Below are 17,570 nucleotides of genomic sequence, written 5' to 3'. Positions count from 1 at the left end.
CCGATCAGAAGGTCGGCGGTTCGAATCCCTGCGACGGGGTAAGTTCCCGTTGCTGGGTCCCTTCTCCTGCCAACCTAGCAGTTCAAAAGCACTTCAAAATGCAAGTAGATAAATAGGTACCACACTGGTGGGAAGGTAAACGGTGTTTCCGTGTGCTGCTCTGGTTCTCCAGAAGTGGCTTAGTCATGCTGGCCACATGACCCGGAAGCTGTACTCTGGCTCCCTCGGCCAATAAAGCGAGATGAGCGCCGCAACCCCAGAGTTGGCCACGACTGGACCTAATGGTCAGGGGTCCCTTTACGTTTACCTTTACTGGGATAGCCAGCATCTTCAGCCCTGAGGTCCTGATCCTCTTCAAAGTTGGACACCTTTGCCCAGACATCACCTCTTCCCCTAACCCATGCCTGCAACTTGCCTAGGAATAGCCTGTTCCTTCACAATTAATGAGGGGATCCCCAACCTTTTTGGACCCAGGGGAACATTTGGAAATCTGCTGTGGGCACCACAAAATTCACATTTTGCAAATGAAAAACTGGTGATATTCAGAATCCTGCTGCCAAGCAAAACACACACACCGAAACAAAACAAATCTGCCGAGTAACCAATGCTCCCTGATTATCCCCAAGGACTTTTGCTACAAACAAACATAGACATTTACATTAAAAAATGATCCCTTCAATTAATAGGCCATGGAGAAGAACCCATCATGTGATCTTGCTGGGGCATCTCCTGGCATTTCTGGATGATTAGCATGCTTTAATTATTCAAAGACTGCTGTTCCATTTGTGTCCTACCATCTTTTGAGTCAATTAAAAAAAAAGTGCAGGAATGCTGAACAGAATATATAAAGTCATTGTGGTTGGCTAAACCATCGAATCAGAGAAAAATCCTTCTAATCCTTATTTAACCCATCTCCCCTTATAATGGATAAAACTCTGCATTGAATAAAATATGCCTTAGCTATATAACAAAGTGCATCCAATTCAACTAGTACTACTTTGGGTGGCATCAAAAGCTATTCGTTTATAATCCCCAAAGATCAAGACAGCATTATATGGTTTTGCACATCGTGTGCACACACACAAGCATAGAATTATCGAACTGGTAGGGACATTATGAATCATCCACTCAGGAGGTGGTGGATTTATATCTGGAAGCTCCTCAGTTATTCACTAAAGCAAATTCTACAAATACCTGCCCTTAAAGATCTCGGTGAATGTTCCACCAAATGCTTAGCCAACCTGTTCTGATGGACCACCTCCTTTACAGAAAGTTCTTCCTAATTGCCACTGGTTACAGTTTCAGCTCATTATATCATGGCACCCTTGGCAGAAAAGAGCAGTGGACCTCTGCCCTCTTTAAAGCACCCGACCACATATCTGAAGGCTGTTTCCAAGTCTCCTCTAGTCTCCCAGCCAAACAAATGTGACTACTTCAGCCTTTCTTCCTATGCCATGTTCTCTACACACCTTCCATCATTTGTTTCTCTCATCTAGATTCTTCCCAGGTTGTCTATTCCGTGCTTGCTGTGGGGCAACCAGAACATTTATACCATATTTCTACCAAAAGGTATCACCAAAGTAGATCAAGTACTCCTCTGTCTTACCAGACATTCCCGTTTCCCGGGGACAGTCCCCGGATTTACAAATCTGACCCCAGACAAAATCCGTCCCCGGAATGTCCCCGGATTTCATTTAATGTCCCCGGATTTATATTTTAAGTGTTGTAGATTTATTAGTAGGGAATGAATGTTGTGTGATTGGTTCAGTGGCACAAAACATATCATATGGGGACTTCCGGTGAGGTAAAATGGCGGGCGCCATGGCAGCAGGCAGCTCCTGAAGCCAGCCAGAGCCAGCTGTGCTACCAGGCTGACTCCGGGCTGCTGAGACTGCCGCTGCCGCCGTGACTGCCAAAGGGAACCGGGGATGCCCGGCGTGTCAACTGGGGGAACCGCTGACACACACCCACACACCCCCGCCACCCCAATCAAGCTGGGAGCGAGAGCGCCCAGCCACCCGGCCGACCGCCCAGCGGTGCTCCGTGGCCAGGAAAACCCCAGAGCCAACGCAGGGAGAAGGAGGAGAAGAGAAGGAAGAGAGAGAAAGAGGAAGGAGAAAAAAGAGGGGAGCCCCAACTTTGCAGCGCTGCTGCTGCTGCTGAGGAGGAGGAGAGGTAGGAGAGCACCGGGAGGGCAAGGACACATGGCCGAGCCCAGGCCCGACCCGAGCCTATTCCATGGCGGCTAGCAGCTAGCATTCCAAGAGAGCAGGCTGGGGCCCAGAGGAAGGCTGAGCAACAGAGGAGGCCACAGAAGAGAAGATATTACTTTTTTAATAACTTTTTTTTTCTCTTCCCCCCCCAAAAAAAAGTGTCCCCAGATTCTTTGAAAAAAAATCTGGTAACCTTATCTTACTTGTGGTCACTAGCCCTGTCCATACCTCCCGTTCAAAGACCAGAGGCTGAAGGAAAAGTGAGGAAAACAAGAAAGCTTGAGGAACGATGTCCCATACCCCATCCCCATATGAAGAGGTGAAGTGCAAGAAAAGGCACACACAGATACTTGAAATATAGGTATTTGCAGTATATGGGCAACCTCAGGAAGCTGTGGACTCTCCTTCCTTGGAGGTTTTTAAGCAGAGGTTGGGTGGCCATTTCTTCGTGGATGCTTTAGTTGAGACCCTGCATTGCAGGGGGTTGGACTAGATGACCCTCTGGATACCTTCCAACTCTACAATTCTATGACTCTACGCTGGTATGGATAAAGCACAGCCATATCAACATTCAGATCGATGGATTTGATATTCAGTACAGGCTATTGCAAGGAGTAAGAGAGGCTGACTAGGACACCTATTGCTTTGCATGTGGAAAGTCCTAAACGTTTCCAGCTAAAAAGGTTATCTGGGAGCCAGTCTGGGAACAATACCTGCTGGAGACCTTGAAGAGTTGCTGCCTGTTAAAACAGAAAATGGGTCAGTGGACGGACTCAGTATAAGGCAAGTCCATGTGTTCAGTAGCTTGGAGTTGGCTCCACAGTTCTTGCAACAAATCCCTATTTGGAATCCTGCAAGTTCAAACCTGAATGTGTGGGCTATGGCTTGCTTCTGCCGCATTTTATCTCTAGTGAGCAACAGATACATTTCCAAGAAGGCTGTGATGAGGACGAGACAGCTGGGTCAGAGACTGAAAAATTAATTCCGGGATTTCAATTAATTCTTCTTTTATGAGCTAGCATCTCCACATTCTAAATCTGAAAAATGCAAACATTGCACGACAAGATTGTGGAGATGAGTAAAAGTTTCCGGTGGTCTTATTAATCTATTGCAGCGATCACCCTGTGACAGCAGTCTGAGAAGAGCAAACAGAGCATTTTGGAGACTTCCGCGAGGGCGGGAGTGGATGGCTGATGGCGTGGGAGGCAATATTATTACTTTACGGCTCCACAAACTGAAAATGACAACGAAGTCTGCTCCTGCAGAGTTTTGAACATTGTACATGGTATCGCTGTCTGGGTACAGGGATAATGAGAAAATTTACTTAGAAAGCAGCGTAAAAACCATATAAAACAAGATTAGGCAGAGCACGGGGGAGGGGGGGATACATCAAAGAACGTGTGTGTCTCTTATTGGAAGTACGACTTTTTTTTACACATCATCACCACCTGATTTGAAGACACAGGACAGCCAAACAGGAGAGCCGATTAAAAAAAGGTTTGAAGGCCTCATGCTTTGAAATTTTTATGCATCACTGAGGAAGAGAATGGAGGGATTTAGAGGCAATACGAAGGACAACCACCCTTTCTCCTAAAGCAGAGCTGTGGTGTAAATAAATGTGATAAGTTAGTACCAGCTGTTCAGGTCTCAGAAGTGCCACGCTCAGTATATTTGGGGAAATTGCTTTGCAAAAAAAAAGAGTGCATCTCTGGCAAAATTGCAAACAATAATATGTTTGGTAAGAGAAGGTTGCACTGTCTAAATAAAGGATGAACACATGACGTAGCCTTACAGTGGATTGGCTTTTTTGTCCATCCAGACCCATGTGGCCTACCCTGAATGACTGTGGCTTCTCCAGCAAACTGAATTCTGTCCAATTCTACTTCCTGAAACCCTGTTTAGATGGCGATGAATGGAGGTGACCAGGACTTTCTAAAAGCGAAACAGATGCTCTACTTGTGAGTCATAGACCCACCCCTCTCTGAATCTCTTTATGGATGCCTGTGTAGGTAAATCCTTTCTGTTGCAGGGAAAGCACTGCCTCTTCCCTGCCCACCTCCCAGTTCACTGCCCCTCACACACTTCACCACCACTATTATTATTATTATTATTATTATTATTATTATTATTATTATTATTTTATTAATACCCTGATCATCTGGCTGGGTTTCCCTAGCCACTCTGGGTGGCTCCCAACAGAACACTAAAAACAGACTATAACATCAGTCATTAAAAACTTCCCTAAACAGGGCTGCCTTCAGATGTCTTCTAAAAGTCAGATAGTTGTTTATTTCTTTGACATCTGATGGGAGGGCATCCCACAGGGCAGGCACCACTACCAAGAAGGCCTTGTAACCTCACTTCTCGCAGTGAGGGAACTGCCAGAAGGCCCTCGGAGGTGGACCTCAGTGTCCAGGCTGAACAATGGGGGTGGAGATGCTCCTTCAGGTATAACTTGACTTTAACATATTTAACAGTGCTGCTTAGTTTTTTTAACTCTTGGAAACAGCGCAAGGGCCAGCCAACCAGCCCTGTGCAAATCCAGCATCTGCAGCAAACTGGGAGAACAGGTTTCTCCTGAACTTGGTCCAGGGCCAGGGAGGAGACTTAAAATAAGCACAAATGCTTAAAATAAGTGTGCTTTCATGGTGGGTCCACCACTAAAAAAGATACCTCCCTGTACGCATGCTACGGTGTTTATTTCTGAGATTTCATTTAGTAAAACAAACCCTTGTGACACGAGGCAGTTTAGCAAATGTAATGAGATTATTACAATGGAGAATGTAAATGTAATAACCAGCATTTGAAAGTGCCAGGGAAATGTGATGCAGTATTTGTTCACCACCCAAGCTGATTAAATTCTGCTTCCAATTTGAGAAATTTTTTTAAAAAATGCTATAGAAAAAATAAAATTATTAATTTGGTAAACAGATGACCAAAGTATGGAGGAAAAGTAATGCCAATTCAAAGGAAGTCCAAAAAATAAGAGATATTGTTTAAAATACGGTAAGGACATGGATTGTATTCATGCACTTAAAATTTTGTGCATGTATTCCTCTCTACTTCTAGGAATACACCCCAAGGAGACAAGAAGACCAAGGTGGTCCCAGCCATCAGAAAGGAAATGAGCAATTGCAGGCAATTTGCCCCCCATTCCCAGATGCTAGAAAGGACATTTGACTCTAACTACCAGCTGCAGGGAAGCCTGATCTGGCTGAATTTATCAGTCATAGGACAAAAGGTTTTGCAGCAAACACTCTCACAAAGCAGCTTCCATAAACAGTACAATACAATACACAAAATCAGAGTTGCAAGCGCCTCAAAAGCACAACCAAATCTTTGCGAGCGTTCAGGTGAACACATTCAGTGAGCTTTTGAAAAACATCTGTTACTACACGCTGATATGAAGGATGTTCACATAAACGCACACAAGGACTGTGTCCAAATATGAACAATTCGCCTGACCACCATTGCTCCACTTTGTCAGTAAGCAAAGTGAGAGCAAATAAAGAGCAGAGAGTGCCCAGTTTCCAGCTGACCAACAAGCAATCAAGGCAACGCCTCTGTTTCTCAAAAGGCATTTTTCTTTATGTGCGGCAAACACATCAGCAGCGAGTTTATTATAGATCTACATGCAGCCCCAGTCAAAAACCCTGATCCATTCCAAAGTGGGAGCTTGGACTCTTTGCTATGCCAATGGCTATTCTAGGAAGCAGAAGCAGTATTTTGGAATACCTCTTGTCTCTCCACTACAAACTTGTCCTTATTTATTTATTTCTGTTCAGTTAACCTTTTCGCAGTTGAAAGCAGGCTTGACAGCTGTTCCAGCTTTTACCTGCTACCTCTCCATGTAAGAAAGATGTTTTGTCTAAAGTGACCTTCTTCAGCCATGAAGTGGATGAGCAGAACATAAAACAAGGATCTGCCATATTAGGATTTCCTTAAGCATCATATAAAACGAAATAAACCTCACACTTTTAGTCAGTCTTAACAGAGGGCCAGACTTGCAGAGAGATCAGTCTTTATCTCCTGCATAAACAACGCACTTAGTTTATACTCCTGAAGAGAAAGTTCTAACATGGTCCCAAGACTGTCCAATCCTTTCTGCATTTTTCTTATCTAAATTGTCTTTCTTTCCTCCTTGTTAGTTGGGTTGCTTACCTTGTGATTCTTATTAATCACGCTCATAACAAGCAGCATAACTTGCAATTTAAGTCCCCCATGACCCAAATTCCTTTAATGAATGGCTGGATTATCTCTTCTATGTTAGTGGGATTCTGCCAAATTAAATTGCTCAGTCAAGCATGGGTCCAGCCCATCCATAAGACACAAGGCAATCAACAAGGAATGTTTTCTATGGAAGACGCACAGGAAAGAAACAAAAGCTATCCAACATGGCTCCTCCAATGGAGCTAAAAGGACCAGTAGCTAGGGATGGGTGGATCTGTCAATTTTAATTTCGCTCAGTTACTCAGTTTACCCACCTTAAGTTCAGGACTCTTCATTTCAGCATCAGTTTGAAAATTTATTTTTAGTGACAGCAGGTAGCCAATGAGAGAAATTCTGCTACATTGCTAGATGGGCTTCCCAACCATTGTTGGGCTGGGAGCAACCAACTCTCACTCCTACACTTGCTATTAAAGGACAGTGTGATGAAATAGAATTTTTTTATATTGCTGGGGGCGAAGGCGGAGAAATGATAACATAATGTCATCTACACAGTGGCATATTTGGAATATTTGATTAGAAATGACTGTAGTCAAATGCTATGCTGTTGCATAGAGACAATATTTGACCAGCTACTTGATTAGAGTGTCAGCTAGACACTCCAATTGTTATTATCTAGCTACATAGCTTCTTGGGGGGAAAGCTCACAGATTTCAATTAAAGGCATTTATTTTCCAAACTCAGGTGTCTTCTGCCATCAGAAGCAGCATGCCTCCTACCCAGGGTTGCTCAGGAATTCTAAGAAACTAAAATATTCAGTACAGTTTTAAGATCAGTGGTTAAAATCAGTGCAGTTTTGAAAGGTTCAGCCTGCCATCTTCATTCAAAATGATGTCCAATTGTATCTAAACATAGATGAAAGCATGTTCCTTGGTACCAGGAACCATCTTGCAAAATTTGCTTACGATATCTCAACGGGTGCCCAAAAGCATAGGAAAAAATTCATATATAGATATAGATACAGCGGTACCTCGGGTTACAGATGCTTCAGGTTACAGACTCCGCTAACTCAGAAATAGTACCTCGGGTTAAGAACTTTGCTTCAGGATGAGAACAGAAATCGCGTGGCGGCAGCAGGAGGCCCCATTAGCTAAAGTGGTACCTCAGGTTAAGAACAGTTTCAGGTTAAGAACAGACCTCCAGAACGAATTAAGTTTTTAACCTGATGTACCACTGTATACAGATGCACACACACATATATGCACATATTTTTCGTGGCCATATCCTAATACCAAGAGGTTTAATATACTTTGGCAACTTCACACCATTTGCTCAACAGCAAACCTGGCTCAAAGGCTCTATTAATGCCGTCCAACTGATGTTTTGCCTCCCCACCCCCCATTGTGCTGCTGAATGTGGACTGCGGCACACTGCTGGCCAAGTCACATTAAATTGTAGTGTATTCGGATTCAGATAAGCTCTCCTGAGCATCCTGAATTGCCAGAGCACACACAAGAAACAGAGACAGGAATGATACCCTGGCTTTTTAAATTCTCAGCAGATGGTATGCCATTAAACCGTGCCCATTTGTTTAACAGGAAACCCCTTTCTTTCCATTCGCTCATTTTGGGCCAGTTACAGCACACCAGAGGAGCCAATCTGGCGCTCCTGCTCCAACCTTGCCGATGTTCTGCCCCTCTCTCTCACCATCCCGACACATGGCAGTGACACCTCTGCCGGGAGGGCCAGGTCAGCGATGCCGCCGCCACCTTCCCCTCCACTGCCAGCCCAATACATTTTGCTGCCTGTGAGACAGAGCAGGAAATGGTCCCTCAACCATCTAGCGCAAGGTCCATAGCATCCAAAGCTGGCCAAGTTATTTTGGAAATGGAGACAGGCAAACAGTGTTTTTCACCATACTTGAACAGCAAAAACGCAACAATAATAAATAAAACAACTAACAGTTTGCTGCCCTTGCATGACACCCAAACCAGCACCCAAATCTACAGACTGGAGTAGGTTTGATTTGTTAATGGCAGGGAACAAAAGGTGCAGGGAAAATAATATTCCCCAAGAAGTGATATTTGAACACAGCCAACCCTAGTACACTTCAAATTTGGGTTTTTCCAGTGTCCTTGCAAGTTACTCTACCCCCTCTCAAAAGTTAAGGGGGGTTGTTTACTGAGGAAGACTGACAGGGAGACTAGCAACAGGGTTGGGGGGAAGCAAGCCCCATTTTGAACTGGACCCTATTTGAATGAGGTTGGGCCTAACTGAAAAAGAGGAGGGCTTTTTTGAGTTGGGATGTCGCATTTTGAGCTCACATGACTCAACCTTCCCTTTAAATGTTGCTGTCCTCCAAAGAACGCTGTTTTGAAAGGTAGTCCTTCTCTTTCTCCCATAAAAGTGAAATGTTCTCCTCCCAATCAGTCTTATGAGTAAAGCAATGGACTTAGGCACAACACCTCACTACCAAGAGCCTAACTAGATTTTATGAAGGATGTGTAGCTGGCTTCGACAGGTGTCTGCCCGGTAACGCATGACACAACATCAACGTTTCTCTGGGCACGAAGTCATGATGCTTGTTACTTTTACTAGCTGTTACTGTGAAGACGCTGTGGAGCAGGGGAGATGTGGTACTTCTTCATAATGTTTACTAAGGCCCTGTAGCGCCCAGCTGTCACTAGTAAGGATCCTGCAGGAGACACCATGTGTGCCTGCCTGGAAAGGACCCAGGGATTCCACATACTCATCAATGAAAATAACAGTCATTTTGCTAGTAAGGGAGATAATTATGAAATTATTCCTTTAAAAAAAATAGTTCTCCTATGCTCCTGCGAAATATCTCTGTGAACTGGGTAATGAATTCCATTTTTGAAAGTAATTTTCCAGCCATTAATGGATGGTCTGTTTATTATTTGTTTCTTCCCCAACATTTGATTCATAGCATAAATGAGAAAAGCAGGATCTCACCCCAAGGAGCTTGCAAGCTAAGATCTGACAATGGCTAAACAATAGCAGATACCTAAGGGTTTCTGTCAGGGAGATGAGGGCAATGCTTTCTCATATCTGTTGTATAAGGTCAGTCTAGGCAGCAGCACCTCTAATTCTGATTGGCAGGTCAGTTAATGCAACAAATCTCCATCTTCACAGAGCACCTGTGGGAGCCATGAACATCCCATTCAACTGACAGCAACCTTATTAAATTTAATAGGAAGGAATCTGCCTTGCTGAATTAGTGATTCCAAATAAACAGAGGCTGTCAGGGAGATTTCAGGTCTATTTATGTATTATACCCTCGGGGGTCCCTTCCAACTCTACAAGTCTATGATTTTATGCTACCTCTACCTAGTGTGATAGCACTTTTTAAAAATCCAAGGACTAATCAGGTTGTGTATGTCCTTTTAGAGATATCCCAGCAGTTCAGAATCTTTCATCCATTCATCCAGGAATTTAAGGAAAGGCTATTATTCTTATTCATGGGGTGCCTTCACTGTAGCATGTAGCAATCTAGCATTTGTTATTAGTACTACTACTGGAAGCAAACTCTGCAGCTGCTGTTATTTTTGTGTTTACAACGTTGTCCTTTTCTTCAAAGTATTTTGTGATGAGCTGTTGTTGAGGTTAAGTAAACTAAATCAGTTTAACTGAACTGGGCATCTACCACTGCAGGGCTCACACTTTCCTTTTTTTAGTTTCAATCAGATCTGCACTTCAGTTTAGCACAATTATGTGCACAAAGATGTTACACTGGATGGAACAAACATCTGTCTGAGATTATGGCCATCAGGTGCATATCTTTTCAGCATCTGGATTCCAAACATGAGCCTCCATCCACACTTCCACTTCAGATTTCATTAAGTAGCATGGTTAAGTGATTTCGATGGAGAAGCAGATATTTCCAGTAAGATGAAAGAGATCACTCATCTTTCCTTACAGAGTGAGAGCCAGGGTATATGAAGCAAAACTAACAAACTTCAGAGTTCCTCTACACAAGCGTTGATTACACAAATATATAATCTCCCCCAACAAATGACCCTCTCCCCAAAATACAGTTGTATCCAATGCTGGCCCAGCAATGGGACTTCCATTTCCTCTCTCCCCCCCACCCCCCACATCTGATCAAAAAGGCCCCCAGCATCCCAGAGCTGATTTTGAGGGTGTCTGTGTATGTGTGGAGGGGACAGGAACTCTGTCTTGCATACAGAAGTGCATTGCATCAGCAAAGCTGGATGTCGCCCATAGACATTAGAGGGAGTGCCAGTCAGTCAGTGCAGAACTATCCAAGTGAAAACAGATGGACAACCTGTGGCCCCCTGTCTTAATTTTGTGCCTCTCCTGGCATCTTCCTCCTCATATTTCCTGGCTTTTTAAAGAGCCTCCCTTCTGTATACTTTCAGAAGAACTGGAAGGGGCAGTGTAGGGTTTTATGTGCATGTATATATACAGAGCACACTGAGGTCAGAAAGGAATTACTTTCAGTCACCTACCAGAACAGTAGCTGCATTGGTTTGTTGTCGGCATACGCAAAAATCCTCTGCCTATTTCCCTTAGAGTAGCCCCATTTAATCCAGCTTACTTATGAGTAGACATGCATGCGAGTTCTAACTTCAGGTAGCCATGATGAAAACTGAAGCAGGGTGGTCCTTGCCATGGATTAGTTAAGCCATAGTGGCATGAAGAAGAAGAAGAAGAAGCAGAAGCAGAAGCAGAAGAAGAAGAAGAAGAAGAAGAAGAAGAAGAAGTCCATCATTAGCTCTGTCTCTGTCTCTCACCAGCAGACATCCCTGACACCTGTTGGGTGCTGTTTGATATAAAGTTCCTACCATATCAGTACACATGCATGGTGTTGCTGTTTTCCACCGAGTTTACTTGCATCCTGATTTGAATTCAGGAATACTCCATCCTACAGTTGTTTGAGGATCATTTTTTGTTTTCTGTTTTCTTCTTCTGCAATTTTAAGACCATTGGTTTGTACAGTGTTTGGATAAGTAATTTGGATTTGAAAATTGGTCAAAGCAACAAAAAGAGATGGGTTTGACTCTGAGAAACATTTCAGCCACCTTGGACACTCCAGCACAGAGTTTTTGGGTTATTCTGTGGGAAGAGCCGTGCTATGATCCTGCCAAGCCAGTAGCCACAAGGCCATGGCTACTGCCCCATTATGTAGTTGCAACTTTAGGCTCAACAAGAAAGATAGCCAACAGCACAAAAACTGCTGCAGAAAGCAAAACTTCCTTTTATGATAGGAACTTTATATAAAACACAACCCAACATATGTTTGTTTATTTCATGTTTATTAGCAATTAATGGGTTATCTTGGATGCAATATTTATCCTATTTAAATCAATGACAGTTCTCTTTGTTGGTTTTTAAAAAATGGATCAGAAAGGCACCCCTTTTCATTAACTATGTTTATTTAGGAAAAATAAACAAAGAGACATAGTGCCCTGTCATAAATGGTTGACCCAAAATTTAAGCAGGTGAATTGAATACCATATAGGCAACAGACCATTTATTTTTACTGTCAAGAGAAAATCAAGATTTTCTTTCACTGCCCAACAACAGATGGGAAAATAGGAGTCGTTTATCTAAAGTTTCTCTTATATGTGAATAAAATGATATTGGCACATTAAAAGATGGAGAAATATATGGGCACATTAAAGGATGGAGACATTTAAGTATATAATATACAACTTACAGCATGGGAGAAGCTATGGAACTGGGATTTGAAGTTTACAACAGGTTATACGTTGAAAGAAAACTATATGAAAATGATGTATCATTGGTAGTTAACTCCCAGTAAACTAGCTAAAATGTGCAAAGCAAGGTCAAATACATGCTGGAAATGTGAGGAAAAAGAAGGCACCTTTTATCATATGTAGTGGACATGTAAAATACTAAAAAAATTATGTGAGATTTTAAACATTTTTGAAAATTCACTATATATCATAACTTTTTCTTTAAAAACCCAAAACTTTTCTTTTACGAATTCTAGGTGCCAAAATTCCAATGGATTCCAATCCAAGTTGTTGGATTATGCCAAAATGGCAAAAATGACCAGAAGAATCAGAAATCAGGAAGAGCAAAATTTTAATAAGGAGTGGGGGAAATATATAATTTAGCTTAAAAACTATTGTAAACAATTACCGTATTTTTCGCTCTATAACACGCACCCCACCATAGCACGCACGTAGTTTTTAGAGGAGGAAAATCCGTAGGCATGCCACCCATAGGCATTTCCTCCATAACACGCACAGACATTTCACCTTACTTTCTAGGAGGAAAAAAGTGAGTGTTATCGTGCAAAAAATACGGTAAATTTATTAGTAGGATTGGAATAACTCTTGAAGTTTAATGTTGAACTTCCACAGTTACTTATGGACTCACTGTTAAAACCATGTTTATGGAAGACAATCTTACTCAGCTACGAGTGATCGCTGAAGAAGAAGAAGAAGAAGAAGAAGAAGAAGAAGAAGAAGAAGAAGAAGGGAGATTTAATAGATTCAGATTAATACAAGATGAAGGAGCAAAACATTATACAAGGACCCACAAAGGGGATGAGGGAAGTCAGGGAGACTTTTCAGAATTCTCTTTTTATGTTGGTTGTTTGATAACTGTTCGTAAATTACAAAATCTGAAAAAAACTAATTTTTTAAAAAAGAGATTTGTTTAAGGTTTGTCAAACTATCCCTCTGCCATCAGCTCCTGTTAAAACCCCAGTGGTACCTTCTAGTCTGGGTTGAACTAAACCAGGGTTGGGGAACTCATGGCTCTCCAAATGATGTGGAACTACAGCTCCCATCAGCTCCAGCAAGCATGGCCAAGGATCAGGGATAATGGGAGCTGGAGTCTAACAGTTTCCCCACCCCAGAATTAGACAATGGCAGCTGGTCTGGGGCTGGTAAACCACAAAATGGCTGCAAAACAGATGGGAGGAGCTGTGATGGACAGGCCAATTGCTGGGGTGATGGGCTGGGTTCTTTTTCCACCCTTCAGTTTCCTCTACCCCACCTGCTTCCTCTCAAGCCAGGGTTCTTGCTGCATCGCAGGGGAAAGGTGGGCTGCAAGGAACAACAGTGGGGAAGCACACCTCTTTCCTCTTGCCACTTCTCTGCTGAAAATGACAACATACCCCAATAGTTCAGATCCACTGATCTAACTCTGCTGCCACACATGCAGCTTGACTCCCTTTCTTGCAGAGAAAGCCACTTGTAACTGAACCACGCCTGATGCACAGAACCAAAAAGGAGCAAACTTAAGCATGTGAATAAGATTTGCTTCTGATTTAACATGCAAATAGTACACCTCTTTTTGCAAGAGAGTGTTATTTTGAGGGAGAGTTGGGTTCAAGCAATGTTCCTTGTCTCTCAACATGCAGGCCTGTGCATATGATTCTTTATGAGGATGTTTGTTGCTCCTGTATTTTCATGTAAACTAGCCTGACATATGGTTTCATAGAACGGCAGAGTTGGAAAGGACCCCAAGGGTCATCTAGTCCCAGCCTTCTGCAATGCAGGATTGGACCCTTTCACCTCTACAGCACCACTGATAATCTAATTTTTAAAGAACTGTCGTGGCATGGCACAAAATCGCCAGATGTTTTTCTTGGGGGTGAGGTTTGTCTCAAAATAAAAATTGGGCCCCTTTGGAATCTGGCCCACAACCCAGGCATGTCAAAGTAGTTTGAATAAAAACTATTTCATTTCACTGAGGACAATGGAACCAAACTGGAATAAATTCAAGTATTTTGGTTTCCCACGCTCACTAGCTCCTTCCTGGTTTTAACACAAGTCATTCCTCTTCCAATTGCTTTATCCCCTGCCCTCCTTTCAGTGGCCATGGAGAACACAACAGAAAAAATAATAATGATAACTGCAAACAGAAAATCATCTCTGACCATACATAAACAAGCAAAAAAAGCACATGACCCATACTGGACTTTGCAAGGACTTTTTTTTAAGGCATGTGTTATAACAAATATAAACATTTTATTTCATGAACTGCCCCCACAAGAGGACTGGAAGGTTTCTAGAAAAGGGGGATGTGCTTTGTTTTGGTTTGAGGCTTGGTGTGTGGTTCTTTTTGCAAAAGATGAAGGTGCAAAAGCAGTAGTGACAAGCTGTGCAGGGGAGATGATATAAAAGCTACTTACACTTTTTGGTGTGAAATAATCCCTCTGGATTCTGCCAGCTGGAAAATAATTAGCCCATTTCTTAACGGCACTGTTGCTTCTGTCTGCTCTCTCTACGGACGCAAGAAAACACAGGTATGAGAGGAGGGAGGGGAAAATGCTGCCACTGATGTTCTGCCGCTGCAGCTAAACTCTGCTAGGCTCTGATAAAGCAATTGGCAGGTTAAGGATGCTGAGGACGGCAAGCAGATAAACAGGTACCTTGGCTTTCAAGAGGCGAAGGATGCTCCTGCGGCTGCTACCCTTCGTCTTGTGTAACAGCGAGAGCCGCTCAGTCTCTGTACCGCTGACATGCTACCAGCCAGCATTTCAGAAAAGGCGTCTGGGAGGTCCTAGTGCCAGGGTCTGCAATGTCGCCTTGTTGCAACCCGACTCCTGGCATGTTTTCAGACAGTTCCAAGTTGCCACGGAGGGCAGAGAAAAAGGGATCAAGGGCTTAAGTCGGAAGAAGGCTGACAATTCAAAACCAGCCTTGCAACTCTACAATCCCATGGTTCTACGAACCAAGAGAAGCACCTTTCTTTCTTTAAAAGAACAAAACTCAATGTTTGCTCTAGTGCTGAAGAAGACAAGGGCTCCCTGTCCAAAGAAAAATGGTTTTCAAGACTCACAAAAGCTGCAGCCCCTAAGTACACTTGCTGCAGAGTACGTTTGGGTAAGCATTCAAGGATTGTGGTGCAAATTTTCTTGGAATAATGGGGTGTTGCAGTGGGCGGGCACAGAATAGAGCCTCACATTGTTTTATTCCCCCCTCCAAGGCACATCAGACCTAGGGAAACTCTGTCTCTCCAGATGTTGGAGTCCAACTTATTGCTGCAAGGCAGGGATGGGGCTCCTGCTGGAGACCTATGGTTCTTGTTTGTGTACAAATCCCATCAGCTCCAGCCAGCCTGGCCAGTGGTCAGGGATGATGGTAGCCATAGTACACCAATATCGGAAGGCCCACAGGTTCCCATCCTTGGGCTACGCAGAGACAATCTTTCTCTTTCTTTTTCAAGAAAATTGAGTGTTGGAGATGGGGAACACATACACACTCTGATCTAACAGAAGGAAACACATAATAATAAACAACATGAATTTGCTAGAGCAAAGGACCAGTCCAGGAATCAGGAATAAACTTTTCTTTTCAGGTTGAGAGAATGAGAGCAGAAGCTGGATTCAGTCCTCCCTCTTGTTAGTGGCACCTAATCGAGACGAAGTTTTGAGAAACAACAGTGTTTCGTTGTTGTTGCTGTTTGCAAAAAGACACGTTGAAATAGTTGGTCATAAGAATAAAAGAAAATTGCTATAAATTAGTTTGGAGGTGGTATTTAACATCAGTCAGATTAAATAAAATAAACAAGGAATATTCGGTGTTATGTTGGAGGGGATGCCAGGAAACTGGGAACTATGTTCACATGTGGTGGGGGTGTAAATATGTACAATTTTTTTTTTTGGTAAGGGGTGTTTTAGGAGACAACAGAAATCACTGGGTTAAAGCTGACAAAAGTCCAGAAGTAGCATTATTATCAATTTACGATGGGGTGGAAGGTTTGCAGGCTATGAAGGGTTTGTTCACAAATTTATTGACAGCTGCACGAGTTATTATAGCTAGGAAGTGAAAGGGGCAAGCAGAATATAAAATGGAAGAATGGTATAAAGAGATGTGGGGTATAGCCATTAATGATAAATTAACATGTGTCATTAAGGTAAGACAGGGAATATGCAGGAAAAATGATTTTGGTGTTTGTAGAATTTGTACCGTTAAAATGGAGAGGGGGTCAAACCATCTTAAGAGATGTTGAAATTTTGGGAGGTTGGATAGTTACAATGGAATGGTCTCGGTGGTGGGGTGCACATTTTTATTCTTAGTTATTTATGATTATTACTTATTTTCCTAAAAAAAAAATAAAACAATAAAACAATAATTATATCAATAATAAACAGTTTGTCATTGCTCTGGGGAAACAGGTAGTTTTGCCTCCGCCCCTCTCTATTTTTGAAGGGCTGCATGAGAACTCGTATGGATAGGCAACATTCTTAGAAATACACAACTCTGTTAAAAACAGCTCCAAAACTGCTCAAAGACATGTGTTTATTTGCATCAATAGTCTCCAACAAGCATTTCTGATTGTCACACCAAAACGTACACATGTCTATTGAAGCAGCAATCAGTTTGTTCAGCTGGCTACAAAAATTGGCTAAACCTGAGGAAGAAAAGAGTTGACCAGAAGTTTGACAACAATAATAACCACAAATGTTTCAGAGACCATCTCCAAGCCTGAAAGGCTATAATCCATACATGCCCTGGCATAATAAAAGAAGGCCTCTTCTCATTTATTAAAACCACTGTTGTTTTTTTAAATCACAAAATTGCATCCATCTTCCCTACTTCCCATTATTTTTCCAAGGTCTGCTACATATTTGTTGTTTCTCTGTGGTGTATCAGTCCCTTAAGGCTGATGTTTTGGAATAATTTCTCTTTATTGCTGCAGGCAGACAAGACCCACCCCTGCCACACACAATATTTCTACTGACTAGACTTAATGCATCCTGGCTTTTCTACGTGCTTTTAGAACTGACAGCTTGCATGATTAGTTTTACTCTTTTATTAGTGTTCAACTATTTTAAAACGAGCCTGTTGTTAGTGTGATGTTTATGAAAGTTTGTGTCAATTAACATCTATTCACACATTTTTAATAAGTAGCCTACTTCTTTTTGATACAATGGCACTTACTCCCCCTTCTTTCTTCACTTATTTATATTATTTACAAAAACAGATGTCTTTCCAATCCTGTTTCTGAATCTTATACTCTTAACATGCAGCAGAAACTGCTCCATCTTTCAGCAAATGCAACATTCTGTGATATCCTAAGTGTAGGTGGGTTCCCACAAGGCAAGACACAGCGATAACAGCAAGAACCTTTATTCAACTACATCTGGGAAACAGAGACAAGGAACTGCTTATATACATTCCTGAAAGCCTGTGCCACTCCCACTCCCAACGTGATTGGCTG

The 17,570-nt window shown here is 42.5% G+C and overlaps 1 protein-coding gene across 1 annotated transcript in view; it reads right to left on the bottom strand.

The window, feature by feature from the left end:
• Positions 1 to 17,570, bottom strand: part of RAB27B (RAB27B, member RAS oncogene family) — a 112,625-nt gene that overhangs the window by 91,059 nt on the left and 3,996 nt on the right. The window contains exon 2 of the mRNA XM_080973681.1: positions 14,536 to 14,627. The gene's annotated coding sequence lies outside the window, so the exon portion shown is untranslated. The remainder of the gene's footprint in view (positions 1 to 14,535; positions 14,628 to 17,570) is intronic.

The sequence above is a fragment of the Podarcis pityusensis genome (genome assembly GCF_964106645.2).
Source record: "Podarcis pityusensis genome assembly, chromosome: 11".
NCBI lineage: Eukaryota > Metazoa > Chordata > Lepidosauria > Squamata > Lacertidae > Podarcis > Podarcis pityusensis.
The sequence above is the reverse complement of the archived record's forward strand: the minus strand, read 5'-3'. Positions and strand labels throughout refer to the sequence as shown.